This window comes from Biomphalaria glabrata, chromosome 17 (assembly GCF_947242115.1).
Source record: "Biomphalaria glabrata chromosome 17, xgBioGlab47.1, whole genome shotgun sequence".
Lineage (NCBI taxonomy): Eukaryota > Metazoa > Mollusca > Gastropoda > Planorbidae > Biomphalaria > Biomphalaria glabrata.
In genome coordinates, this window is record NC_074727.1 from 7,355,530 (window position 1) to 7,368,623 (window position 13,094).

A 13,094-nucleotide genomic window follows, 5' to 3' on the forward strand; every position below is an offset into this window, starting at 1 on the left:
ACTTCTTCATTATATCTTCTTATCTTATAAAATACAGACGTTACTTCAAAAAAAAAAAGAAGATGATTACGTCCTACGCGTCATGCATTTAGTCATGCATATTAAGGATGGCTGCCTGGTCGTGCGGTTTGCGCGCTGGACTGTCGTTCAGATTTATCGATGGTCCCGGGTTCAAACCCTGCCCGCTCCCATCCCCCGTCGTCCTGCGGGAGGTTTGGACTAGGAAGTAATTATCTTCAACTCTGAAGGAACATCCGAAACATGTAAAACATTTTACAAACATTAACCATGGAACTATACTAATGGAACACCAGCTTTGAGTTTTTTACAAAGACAAAGAGAGTCGAAGTGCCGTCGCGCATCTTTTTTCGCGCACCATACCAATTTGAAAAATCGATGAGGATGCCAAAGAAGAAATTTACTCCGAGAGCCACTTGGATTGACCTTCGTTGAGAGTAAAACTTCCCCACACTATATTTTATTAGATCTGTAAAAACTTTATCCATTTTCTGACTATCTGATAAAATAGATACAATTTCCCTGAATAAGAGATCGTCACAAAAGTTATTTTTTTCGATCACCCTATAAAATGCCACTTATTTTCCAAAAAATAGAATCTAAATTCCGAAAATACAATCTTTCAGTGTTTCTGTGTTTGGTTTATTTACACTAAATCTGGATGAAGACCTGTCTACCGTTCCGCTAAATGCGTATTTGTTACGATATACTAAATTTCACGAAATAAAAATAATAATAATACAGTTTTGACACTCCAAGCTACGCATTTCTAATCGTTTTTTTTTTATTATCGAAAGGACTAGGCTATAGGCATACACGTCTCGTGGGAAACAAAGAAAAAGTTAATCTTGATAATATTGTAGCCTAAATAAAATGACAAAAACAAAAAAAAAAATAACTATAGCCTAATCTAAAATGAAATAGATCTAGAGCTAGATTTTCTTGGACGAATGATATAAAATAAGTATAAATAATAAGTCATATGAATCTGATAGATCTAAAACAAATACTGATAGAGTCATTCATTAATTATTAGAATTACTTGACTACCAACTGGGTATTTTTATTGCCAAAATACAATGTATTTTATGTGCATTTATTAAAAAACAACAACCAAAAATTAAGCGTTTGACGCAACTAGATCTAATATTAGTAATATATAGATTCTAGTTCTAGATCCAGAAAGCTACTTCTCTAATTCAGTTTTCTAGTTTAATTCTAGTTAGATCTAGATGTCTAGACCAGTAGATATAAATCTAGCCAGGGTTTTTGTCATGGAATAGATTTATAAAACTTCAGCCACCTACTGATCACGATATGACAGATAGGCCTACTCTCTCTACTACCCTAGACTCTAACTCTACATCTAGTAAAATCTAGTACTAGTTACGTAGATCACTACATTTGACTAGATGATTACTAGATCACAGTAAAATTCAATGTGTACTTCCGACTTTAGCTCAACAAACAAGTCTACTCCAAAGTATAGATCTACTAGTAAAGTCACAAAGTTTAAAGGATCATTAATAATCATTATATATTCACATAAAAAAATTATAGGCCTAAATGAATCGAATAATCAGTCACTAATTTGACTAATCAGTAATCTAAATTGTTGTTTTTTTTTAAATGGCAAGTGTTATTGATGACTTCTGACTTGTAAACCAGTTGCAGAGATTCTAGTTTTTATTTTGAGTATATGTTACGATATATCAATTATATTTAGATAAACACAAGTACCTAGTGGAACAGACAGAAGGACCATTTAATATAAGGCAAAGAAGTAAGATGTTTATAATCCATCAAACTATGATCAAACTCACAGAGGACTTGTGTCATTTGTGACGGCATTTCATGCATTTACAGAAGCTACAAACTATTCTACAAAAATGATAGGCTTGTCTTTGATTCCGAAGACTTATGAGGAATGCTATGTTTCCAGTGGCTACTCAGCCCCAGCTGTGACCTACATATTATGCCACACTGAGCACAGGCATAACCATTGTCCACCTGTGGTAGAATCAGTTGTTTTTTTCTTTTTGCCGTCTACCCTCGGCAATTAATTTTCATTGGTGTATACCACACCTTTGTAAGTGACCTCCAGCTGTCTCGTTTTGAAGCTGTATGCAACCAGGTGCTCTCTTATTCTATGTCAGTTAAAGCAAAGACTAAGCTTGTCTTTAAAGCATTTCTGTGGTACCTCTTTATGTGCATATGACATGTTAGGCAAATAGGTTTTGCCTATCGGAAGGCCATTTCGGAAAGTATAGGTGTTTAAAATGAAACTCCAAACATCTGAACTTCCAGTAACCAAGAAAATAAACTTAGGATTCAAAAAGACGACACTGGCATTTCAGCTAAGACGATCAGTAAAATTAATAGCAACTTTAATTGCAGTCCACCAAACAAGATAAAAAGAAACAAGTGTGGCTTCAATAGCATTGATGATATTTAGTTTACTTTTATCTCATTTACTAGTATTACTATTTCATTGACTAAGGTTTTTTATTGTCAAATATGCATAAGTACATGTACTAGTTCCTGCAATTTGATGAAAAATAATAATTAAATTGTGTGTAGTCTATATACAAATGTTTATAAGAAATCACAGCTTAGCTTAATTTACTTAATTTCAAAACTATGATTTTGTGTTCTGACTCTACTCTAAATAAATTATATTTTATTTTAAGAATGCAAAGTTGGAAATTCTGTTCTGATGAAAAAAATTTATTAAAATAAAGTAGATGTTTATGGTTTCTTTGTATTTATTTTTAAATTATTTATTCATTAAAAATTAATTGTTCATTAACATTTACTTGAAGTAAAGATCAAAAACACAAATTCAATACATGATCAGCTCTCAATTCATGTAGATCACAGCCCATCACTTAAATGTATTTACTGTCCATTCTACACACTATTCATTTCAAAATGTTGCTTTAAATTGTTATATGACACAATCAAAGTACTGGTACCTCACATTGATGTAGGCCTAAAGCACCTGAAATAATGAAAAATTTTCATTCAATAACTTGTACTGTCATTTATTATCAGACGTGTTAAAACTAATGACCTGTATCATCATCATTGGCCTCCTTCAGTCGTAGAAAGACTAAGGTTTCATCTCAGAGCACACTTCCTCATGTGGCTGTGGAGCCCTATTTTGGAGACACTCCCGTCCACAGATAGCACAGGTTAAGGTGGCTTTTGCTTCGGTGGTAGAGGAGCTGGCCGTTTTTCGGATTGTACGTTTTTGTTCCTGAGCTGAGACCTATGTACTTTCACTGTCCATAGCTTTCTTGGTCACTGTCTCTCCATCTGTTGCGGTCTAAAGCTATGTCTTCCCAATTGTCAGTATTGATGTTCACTGATTTGAGGTCACGTTTTATTACATCTATGTAATGGAAGTGGGGGCGACCAGTTTTTCTTGTGTCAGTAGTGTGTTAAAACTAATGACCTGTATATATAATTTATTAAGCAGGAGCATCAACAAATCTTGAACAATAATTGTCTACAGAAAAACTTTATTCTTATCCAAACAATATAATACATTTACAATGTATTTCAGCAAGTTAATTTATATTTATACAAATCTATATGGCCTAAAGATTATAGCGTATTTTGATGTGTGAATACCAAGTTACATTATTACATGACAATAGTGTACTCATTTTTTAAATATTCTGGGTAATAAAAATAAAAAACTAATGATACAATAAAATTGAAGCATTAGTCAAAAAAAGAAAAATTTCACTCAAGATCTATGTGAACTCTGCTTGAAAAAAATCATTTTGAAATTAATTTAAAAAAAAGTTATGGTCAATGGAATGATAGCAGCAATTATTTAACAATTTCATGATTATCCATTCATTTCAATATACTTATAACTGAAAAATAATTCATAAGGTTTAGATACAACCATTTGAAATAATGATTATAATTTTTTTCTTAATTTGCTTAATTCAAATCTAATATAAACAAGATTTCCTCTGTCAAGAAACTTATGAGGGAACAACATGCATGTTCTTCTCAGTAAGTTTTGCAAAGGGAATTAAGAATATTTAATTGATGTTGCTTTTTTTTTGCCAACATTTTAAACCTTTGCACCAGGTTTTAGTTTTAAGGAGAATGCACCATATTTTATATGTTTACTTTTGTTAGATTCTTATTTTAATTTTAAAAAAGTAAAATTTCCCTTACCACTCATCCACTGCACTCCCTCTTGTTTTAATGGGGCTCAGATTAATAGTTTTCAAGTACAATATCAAACAGATTTAAAGAAATACTAAATCCAAACCTGTTGGCTGAATGACAGGATATACATAAATATGTATACAGCTTACAGTATAATATATATATCTTAAATTAAAATTGGTCCAAGACTTTTATTTTGCAACATGATGGGATTTTCCTTTCTGGTGGTGCTATGCAGGAGTCCAAGAATCTCATCTTTTCTCATAACAGAAAGTTATCTAGTTATAAAAATAAATAAAAGGATTTAAAAAAAAAATAAAAAAATATGTGTGACATATGTGTTGACCATGCTAAACGTATATATGTTATTAAGTATAGTTATATAATTTTGCCATTCTAAAAATAGTCTGTACCTAAAAGGAGCTACTGCGTTAATGTGTAGACATGGCCCTGACCTTAATAGTTATGAATTATTACTATAAGTGAAGGCAGATGTTCAGTTAATTTGATGCACATTGAACTAATCTAAAAGCAACTATAACATATATTATGATTTACATTTTCATGGAAAACTAGTTTTTCAAAAATACAAGTACTTCAGCTTATGAGAAAAGTACATGGGAAAAACTGCAGTTCCTTACCTTTAAGAGGTGCAACCAATCATTGACTTTTCAGGAATGCATGCCTTTTTCTTGCATTTCCAAACATAACTGTAATTATACAATTACGCATATTGGTTAATTTCTTTTGAAAACATTAAAATTAAAAAATAATATTATTAAATTGAAAACGTTGTTGTATCAAACATACAAATTATCAGACAATTTTGCCTAATTTCATCTAACAGTTTATTGTAAAGGAATGGCCTGCACAACAGCCAAGGTATATTAGGCATTCATGAAAGATGAATGTGCTTAAGAGTGTTATAAATAAAAAAAAAAAACTAGAGAAAAATGTTAAATTCTATCCCAGATATTTGGATGTTTCTTGACCATGAAAATCACACAATTCATAAAACATCTATTAGATAACTAAAATAAAAATTGTATAGTAGTACTTACATTAAATATTGAATGGATGCCCAGAGAGTAGAAATAGTATAAGTATGATCCTTGAGCCATTCTGGTACATCATCAGAACTGGTTGCCATGGTTCTACTTGTTAATAACTGAAACATTACAAACATTTTTTTTTATTTATAATTTATCACAGACTAGAATAGAAATGTTGCCAGGAAAAATACCAATGGTTAGAATACACCTGATGCTACTTTTGTAGCCTTATTACTGGTTAAAATGCACCAAAACTTCATTAATTAAATCTGATAAGAAACATATATGTATCACACAAGACCAAGTTTATCAGAGTGTCATAGCAAATAATTAACTAGATATGTGAAATTTATATTAAAGTACTGAATTTCAGGGGATAGATCCAACTTGACACCACATCATTTATTATTTCATGAACTCATGGGTATGGCATGGAATGGAAACTATTATTTAATATATATGGGGTGTAGGCAAGGCATGGATTATAAATTGTCTTGTATAGATTAGATTGGCTAAAACTGCCAATCGAAGGTAACTTTTACTGATAGATCTGGATCAATTATAAATTTATGGGACCTAGGCCTGCATAAATTTTATCTTTTATTTATATATTTTATGTACATATATAACTAGTCTAGAATCTATAATTATATCTTAATAATAATTTTTGTAGATGTCATATAATATCTAACATATTAAGTATAGATCAGTAGATTTAGAATTTTAGCTAGTGGAATATTTTTATATCTAATCTGAACTGGATCTATATATCTAGAATTTAGATCAGTAGATTTAGTATTTTAGGTAGTAAAAACTTTTATATTTTAAATCTAAACTGGAACTAAATCTAATTATTCTAGAAGCTTAGATCTAGAAGACTAGTTGTCAAGATTTGACTACACTATGGCTAATGCACTAGCTTAGTAGGCCTACTAGATAGATCAAGAGACATAGTACTAATAGACTCGTCTTGCCTCGTTGGGCCTCTCAAATCAGCTACATACTTTAGAGACAATTTAGGAAGGTGAATATCGATCCAATTCAAAGATCTATAATCTACATGTTAGAGTCTAGCTAGAGATGCTAGATCTAGACAATCTAGTCTAGAAGGCTTATCAATAAAAAATAAAATCAATCATTTCTAAAGTTTGTAAAATTATATGTAGATCTTATCTATCTATTTATAATATAATAAAAATCTATGTCTACTTTTTAAATATTTAAAATGATGATATTAATTATTTTAATTGAGACATTGACATACTGTCACATACAAAGTAACAAAATAATTAGATCTTATACTAACTCATAGACTCATACTGTATTGTATTAAACCTTCGAGTTTACGTTCCACTATCTTGACTTGACTATATTGACTAAATAAAGGGCACTATGATTATAGATGTAGATTATTATCTATGATGATGATGTTTATCAACTGGTAGATCTATAAGTAGTATCGTCACTTTAAGTATAATCAGTATAACTACTGCATTCGTTTCATTCACTGTCTTTATCAATAATCGTGTGAATGTGATGTGAAAGTGTCAGTGAAGTCTAGATTTAGATAGAATTGATAGATTATAGATCTACTATTTTTAAAAAAGTATTAACTATACTAACTATAGTGTCTCTACTATAGTATAGCCAGTATGACTCGTATACTGTAAAAGTGTATAATAGTAAGTATAGCTATAGACAGACTAGATGATCGATAGATCTAGATTATTCTACTAGACTCTAGACTAGATCTATAATAAATTCTATAAATATTCATATTGACAATTATTGATCTCATGTATGGTCTAGATCTAAAAATCTAGATAAAATAGAGTGGATCTCATGACTGTCTATATTAGATCTATTGATTTTTTTTAAAACGTTAAATAAATCTAGACCTTAGTCTTTAACTTTAGTCTAGGTGTTGTAGATCTATAATATTCTAGATATTATACAAGAGATCTAGATCAATTTAAGTTCGGTTTTTAAAAAATTCGCATTCGAAATTTTAAATACCCAGATATAAGTATTTATATACCCATATTGGTAGGTCCGAGTTAATCATTTATTAGATCTATTAAAGCATGTCTATATAAAAGATTATTATTTTAAAAATATATTATTATATAAAAGATATAGTTATGAATATTTACTTTAAAAAATTAAACAAAATGAATTTTTCACTTTTGCCAATAAACACTCTGGCTAGCAAAAAGGATGACTCCTCAATACTGTGAAAAGACGATAACTGCATGAGTTGGTTTGGAATTGTATTTTGTAAGACTAATTTTCAAAACATATCCTTCATGAGGGAGAACGAAAAAAGGTTGTCAAAAAAAAAAAGCTGGCTGGACTACGCAAATAATGGACCAGCCTCTCTCTCTCTCTCTTGATATCTTGTTAAGAACATTGGTGACCGGGAAAAGTGGCTGGTTTGGTTGCGCGGGACAGATGATAAAATGACATGTACATAAAAAAAATTCCAGATTTTGTGTAAAATACACAAATGAGGAAGTACTGAAAACACCTATTTTAACGAAGTGGCCTTAAAAAAAAATCTTTTGTGACGATCCATTATTCAGGGAAATTGTATCTATTTTATCAGATAGTCAGAAAATGGATAAAGTTTTTACAGATCTAATAAAATATAGTGTGGGGAAGTTTTACGCTCAATGAAGGTCAATCCAAGTGGCTCTCGGAGTAAATTTCTTCTTTGGCATCCTCATCGATTTTTCAAATTGGTATGGTGCGCGAAAAAAGATGCGCGACGGCACTCTGATCATAAAATCTCGAAGCTGGTGTTCCATTAGTATAGTTCCATGCATTAACCAATGACCTAAATTCTGCTAAGTCACTGGTGTTCCTGTCTAGCTCAGGCAACCCATTCCATGCTGTAATAGCGGTAGGGAAGAAGGAGCATTTGTACAAATTAGTCCTGGCATATGGAACGAGGAATGTGCCTTTTATCTTTGTGTCTTTCTGAGTAGTTTATTAGATTTTAATTATTATAATGTTATTATTATAAACTTCATTATATTTATTATCTAAATGACATTTTCAAAAGCCCTGACTCACTCGTAGCTTATTCTCCCTTCTGGGCCGGACGAAAAGATATGAAAATGTCACCTGTCATTACTAAGCTTTTGCCTTGAATTACTAAGCAACTTTTAAGAGTGAAACGGCAGCTGTTAATTTTCCCTAAAATGATTTTTTTTTCTCTGTTTCGCCACAATACGTTTGTTTTATAGACTATATATATAGTCTATGTTTTTTTTATTAAACCAACATACTAATTCTCTCATGAGGGAAACCTACTAAACGAACAAAAGCTTAGCGTTTTTTTTAAATATTTTTTTTACAAAGCCAAAGAAAAAGCGCATCGTGGAGTGTAGAAAAATGAATGATAATATCAAAGAAGGAATTTACTCCATGAGTTAGATGGATCGACGTGTAGGCCTATTAAGTGTAGGCTTTTTGTGATTAAGTTTGTTGAATAATTAACTAGTAGTCTACTACGTGAATAAATCTCTCTATACAATAAGCGAAGTGTTCCGCTAAATAAATATGCGAAGTGTTCCGTTAAATACTCCGAATGTGCGAAGTGTTCCGCTAAATACTCCGAATGTACGAAGTGTTCCGTTAAATACTCCGAATGTACGAAGTGTTTCTTTAAATACTCCGAATGTGCGAAGTGTTCCTTTAAATACTCCGAATGTACGAAGTGTTTCTTAAATACTCCGAATGTGCGAAGTGTTCCTTTAAATACTCCGAATGTACGAAGTGTTTCTTAAATACTCCGAATGTGCGAAGTGTTCCTTTAAATACTCCGAATGTGCGAAGTGTTCCTTTAAATACTCCGAATGTGCGAAGTGTTCCTTTAAATACTCCGAATGTGCGAAGTGTTCCTTTAAATACTCCGAATGTACGAAATGTTTCTTAAATACTCCGAATGTACGAAGTGTTTCTTAAATACTCCGAATGTACGAAGTGTTTCTTAAATACTCCGAATGTGCGAAGTGTTCCTTTAAATACTCCGAATGTACGAAGTGTTTCTTAAATACTCGGAATGTGCGAAGTGTTTCTTAAATACTCCGAATGTGCGAAGTGTTCCTTTAAATACTCCGAATGTACGAAGTGTTTCTTAAATACTCCGAATGTACGAAGTGTTTCTTAAATACTCCGAATGTGCGAAGTGTTCCTTTAAATACTCCGAATGTACGAAGTGTTTCTTAAATACTCCGAATGTGCGAAGTGTTCCTTTAAATACTCCGAATGTACGAAGTGTTTCTTAAATACTCCGAATGTGCGAAGTGTTCCTTTAAATACTCCGAATGTACGAAGTGTTTCTTAAATACTCCGAATGTGCGAAGTGTTTCTTTAAATACTCCGAATGTACGAAGTGTTTCTTAAATACTCCGAATGTGCGAAGTGTTCCTTTAAATACTCCGAATGTACGAAGTGTTTCTTAAATACTCCGAATGTGCGAAGTGTTTCTTAAATACTCCGAATGTGCGAAGTGTTCCTTTAAATACTCCGAATGTGCGAAGTGTTCCTTTAAATACTCCGAATGTACGAAGTGTTTCTTAAATACTCCGAATGTACGAAGTGTTTCTTAAATACTCCGAATGTACGAAGTGTTTCTTAAATACTCCGAATGTACGAAGTGTTTCTTAAATACTCGGAATGTGCGAAGTGTTCCGTTTAAGAAAAACGTCCGGGAAACACTGCTATATTCAAATGGGAAATAATTCACAATCGTAGGCCATTGTAATCAGAGCCAGGTATGGTTAATCTCGTAACGGTTCCACGACCCCGTTTTTCTGTAACGAAATTACCTTTATGGTTTAAATTAGTTAAAGACATGATTAAACGAGTAGCTAAATATAGAATATTACATTTGAATAAGAACTTGCCCTAAATACGTTCTAATCACATTGCTATTTTTACCTACAACTTAAATAAGAATTTTAGAGCCTGCTCCAATGTCGGAGAAGCCTTTCATATAAATGAGCTTTGAATTACATATACAATAAAGTCAATCTTTACTTTTTAAGGATGTTTGTGCGTATATCTATCTATCTAATCTATCTATGTATTCTATCTATCTATCTATCTATCTATCTATCTATCTATCTATCTATCTATCTATCTATCTATCTATCTATCTATCTATCTATCTATCTATCTATCTTTCTATCTATCTATTTATCTACTATCTGTCTGTCTGTCTGTTTGTCTATCTGTCTGTCTGTCTGTTTATCTATCTATCTATCTATCTATCTATCTATCTATCTATCTATCTATCTATCTATCTATCTATCTATCTATCTATCTATCTATCTATCTTAATTCTTTCTTTCTTTCTTTCATTCTTTATTATCATGGGCGTTTCTGGGGATGTGGAGTTCCTGTCTTTATATGAATAGGCCTAACGATAAGACTTTTATTTCTTTTTTTTTTTTAAATCACCCTGTGTAGGCGTGGCAAGATATCGTCTAGTCCTTGTCTAACTTTGCTTTGTGGTTTAAAAGGTTACCCCCCTGCCTCGCCTCATCCCCTAAAAAAAAAAACTAAAGCAAAACTACAATAATAAAAATTTCATGACCGTAGCCAAGATTGAGGTCTCCCCTCCCGAAACAGATACAAAACTACAATTTTCAAATTTCTTGTTGTAGCGCAAGGAAAGTCGGGAGAGGTGGGGGGGGGGGGGGGGGTAAAGACCTTATCCCCCAATAACAGTCGATGAGCTCCATAATAAATAAAACAGAAACAGAAGAGAAAGAGATATGAGGTAATGTGTTGGTGATTCAAAGAAAAGTAATAAGATGAAAAGAGGAAAATGTATTACCTACTGTTTTTGTATTACCTTCTGTCTTGGTATTACCTTCTGTCTTGGTATTACCTTCTGTCTTGGTATTCTATCTTCGTATTACTTTCTGTCTTTGTATTCCCTTCTGTCTTGGTATTACCTTCTGTCTTGGTATTCTATCTTCGTATTACTTTCTGTCTTTGTATTTCCTTCTTTGTTGGTATTACCTTCTATTACCTTCTGTCTTTGCATTACCTGTCTTTGTATTACCTTCTGTTTTGGTATTCTGTCTTTGTTTTCTGTCTTCAAATTACCTTCTGACTTTGTATCCTGACTTTATTACCTCCTGTCTTTGTATTCAGTTAATGTACACGTCTATTGATATTTTCGACGAATCGTTAATCTGTTTTTTTATGATGCTCTGCCAGGTCAGTCTGTCACCTGGAAAACAGGTCAAACAGAACGAGTGCTTTGCCTGGCCATCTATTTATTTATTTAACTCTTTAATGAATGCATGCGCGAATACCCGTTGATGTGTGTGTGTAAAAGATTTAGATTTGTCTAGACTTCCAGCCCAAATATAATTTTAAGAGGATTATATTTTGAAAAATTAAAACGGTCAAACCAGAATTTCCCGTGTGTTGCCCATTAGATAGTATTTTTTCCCCCAAAGATATACATAAACAGTCAACTTTCTAGGAAAATCGTAAGAGCCTTGTCCACCCAGGTTTCTGTTTTTTTGAACCCATGAAGAATTTGCAAGCTGATAAGAGACGTTGATTTATTTAAAAGAGGAGATCGACAAAGGCTTATAAGGCAGCGGTTCTCAACTGGAAAACCTTATTTCGCAAAGATTTGTTCTTGGAAACGGAAGAAGAAGGCGCAACCCAATCCCAAACAGAACGGGATATGAACTAGTCTGAATACCAAGTACTGTTCAGATAAGCCGTTAGAATGGACAAAAACAAAAAACAAAAAAAAAAAAAAAAAAAAACAAACAAAAAACTTCCATTGATGAATAGACAAAAAAAACAACAACACGAATTTCCGGGGGTCCTAGGCGATCTTGGGTTATTTTTAGTAACAAAGTGTATATATATATATATTGCAATGCTTACTATTAGCTTGCAAACTCTTCAAGGGTGTAAACTAGACAAAATAGAATCAACTTCTAAGTACATTTTCCTTACGTCTCTTTTTTGTTTCTAAGATCACTGGAAAGACTCCTTGAAATTTTGAAGCATAACAAGCAATGAGTACAGTGACAAATGTTAGACCACCATCAGCTTCATAGAGTAGGAATTTATTCAAAAAACAACAACTTCTTTAATTACATGTTTTCTTACATACTTATTTTAAATAAAACTAAACACAGGATAGAAAAGATGCAAACTAACCATATTTATTCTCATTTACATATCATTAGTGATGGGAACTAAACTAAATTTTTTTAGTTAAACTAAAACTAAGTTTGAACTAAAAAAAAGTAATTAAACTTTTAGTTAATCACAAATTGAAAAAATTAGTTAAACTAAACTAAGAAACTTTAGTTAAACTTTTACTAACTATTTTGACCTTTTTTAAGGACGAAACAGCCAAAAATGAAAAATATAAACAACAACCAATCTCTTTAGCAAAATGTAATAAACATTTATTTGTGCACATGAAAAAAAGATTTAAATGTCTTTATGGGATAGATGTAGATCTTAATAGAATCACTAGATTAGACTAGAATGATACTATTATAAATTTATAGCAAGAAATTAGAAGTAATTGTCCAAGTTCTAATATAAGTTACCTTTTTAGAAGTAATGATAAAACTGCATGTTGACTCGCTAGCTAACTCTAGATTCTAGAATATTAATAATATCTTCTACAAACGAAATGATCAGAATATCATCAGAAATATAATCTGGATCTAAATCTAGAATTAGATCTAGCTACTAGACCAAGATCAAATAATTAATATTTTAATCTAAAAATAATTTAAGAAATACTAGTTAGACTAGTTACTACTACTA

The 13,094-nt window shown here is 31.7% G+C and overlaps 1 long non-coding RNA gene across 1 annotated transcript; it reads right to left on the minus strand.

Moving 5' to 3' along the window:
- Positions 1-3,720: 3,720 nt before the first annotated feature.
- LOC129923578 (uncharacterized) lies at positions 3,721-5,575 on the minus strand. Its single transcript, XR_008775545.1, has 3 exons — positions 5,274-5,575; positions 4,854-4,922; positions 3,721-4,490 (listed from the first exon to the last, which is right to left on the minus strand). It is a non-coding gene; the product is annotated as an uncharacterized LOC129923578 (long non-coding RNA).
- Between the last annotated feature and the right edge of the window lie 7,519 nt (positions 5,576-13,094).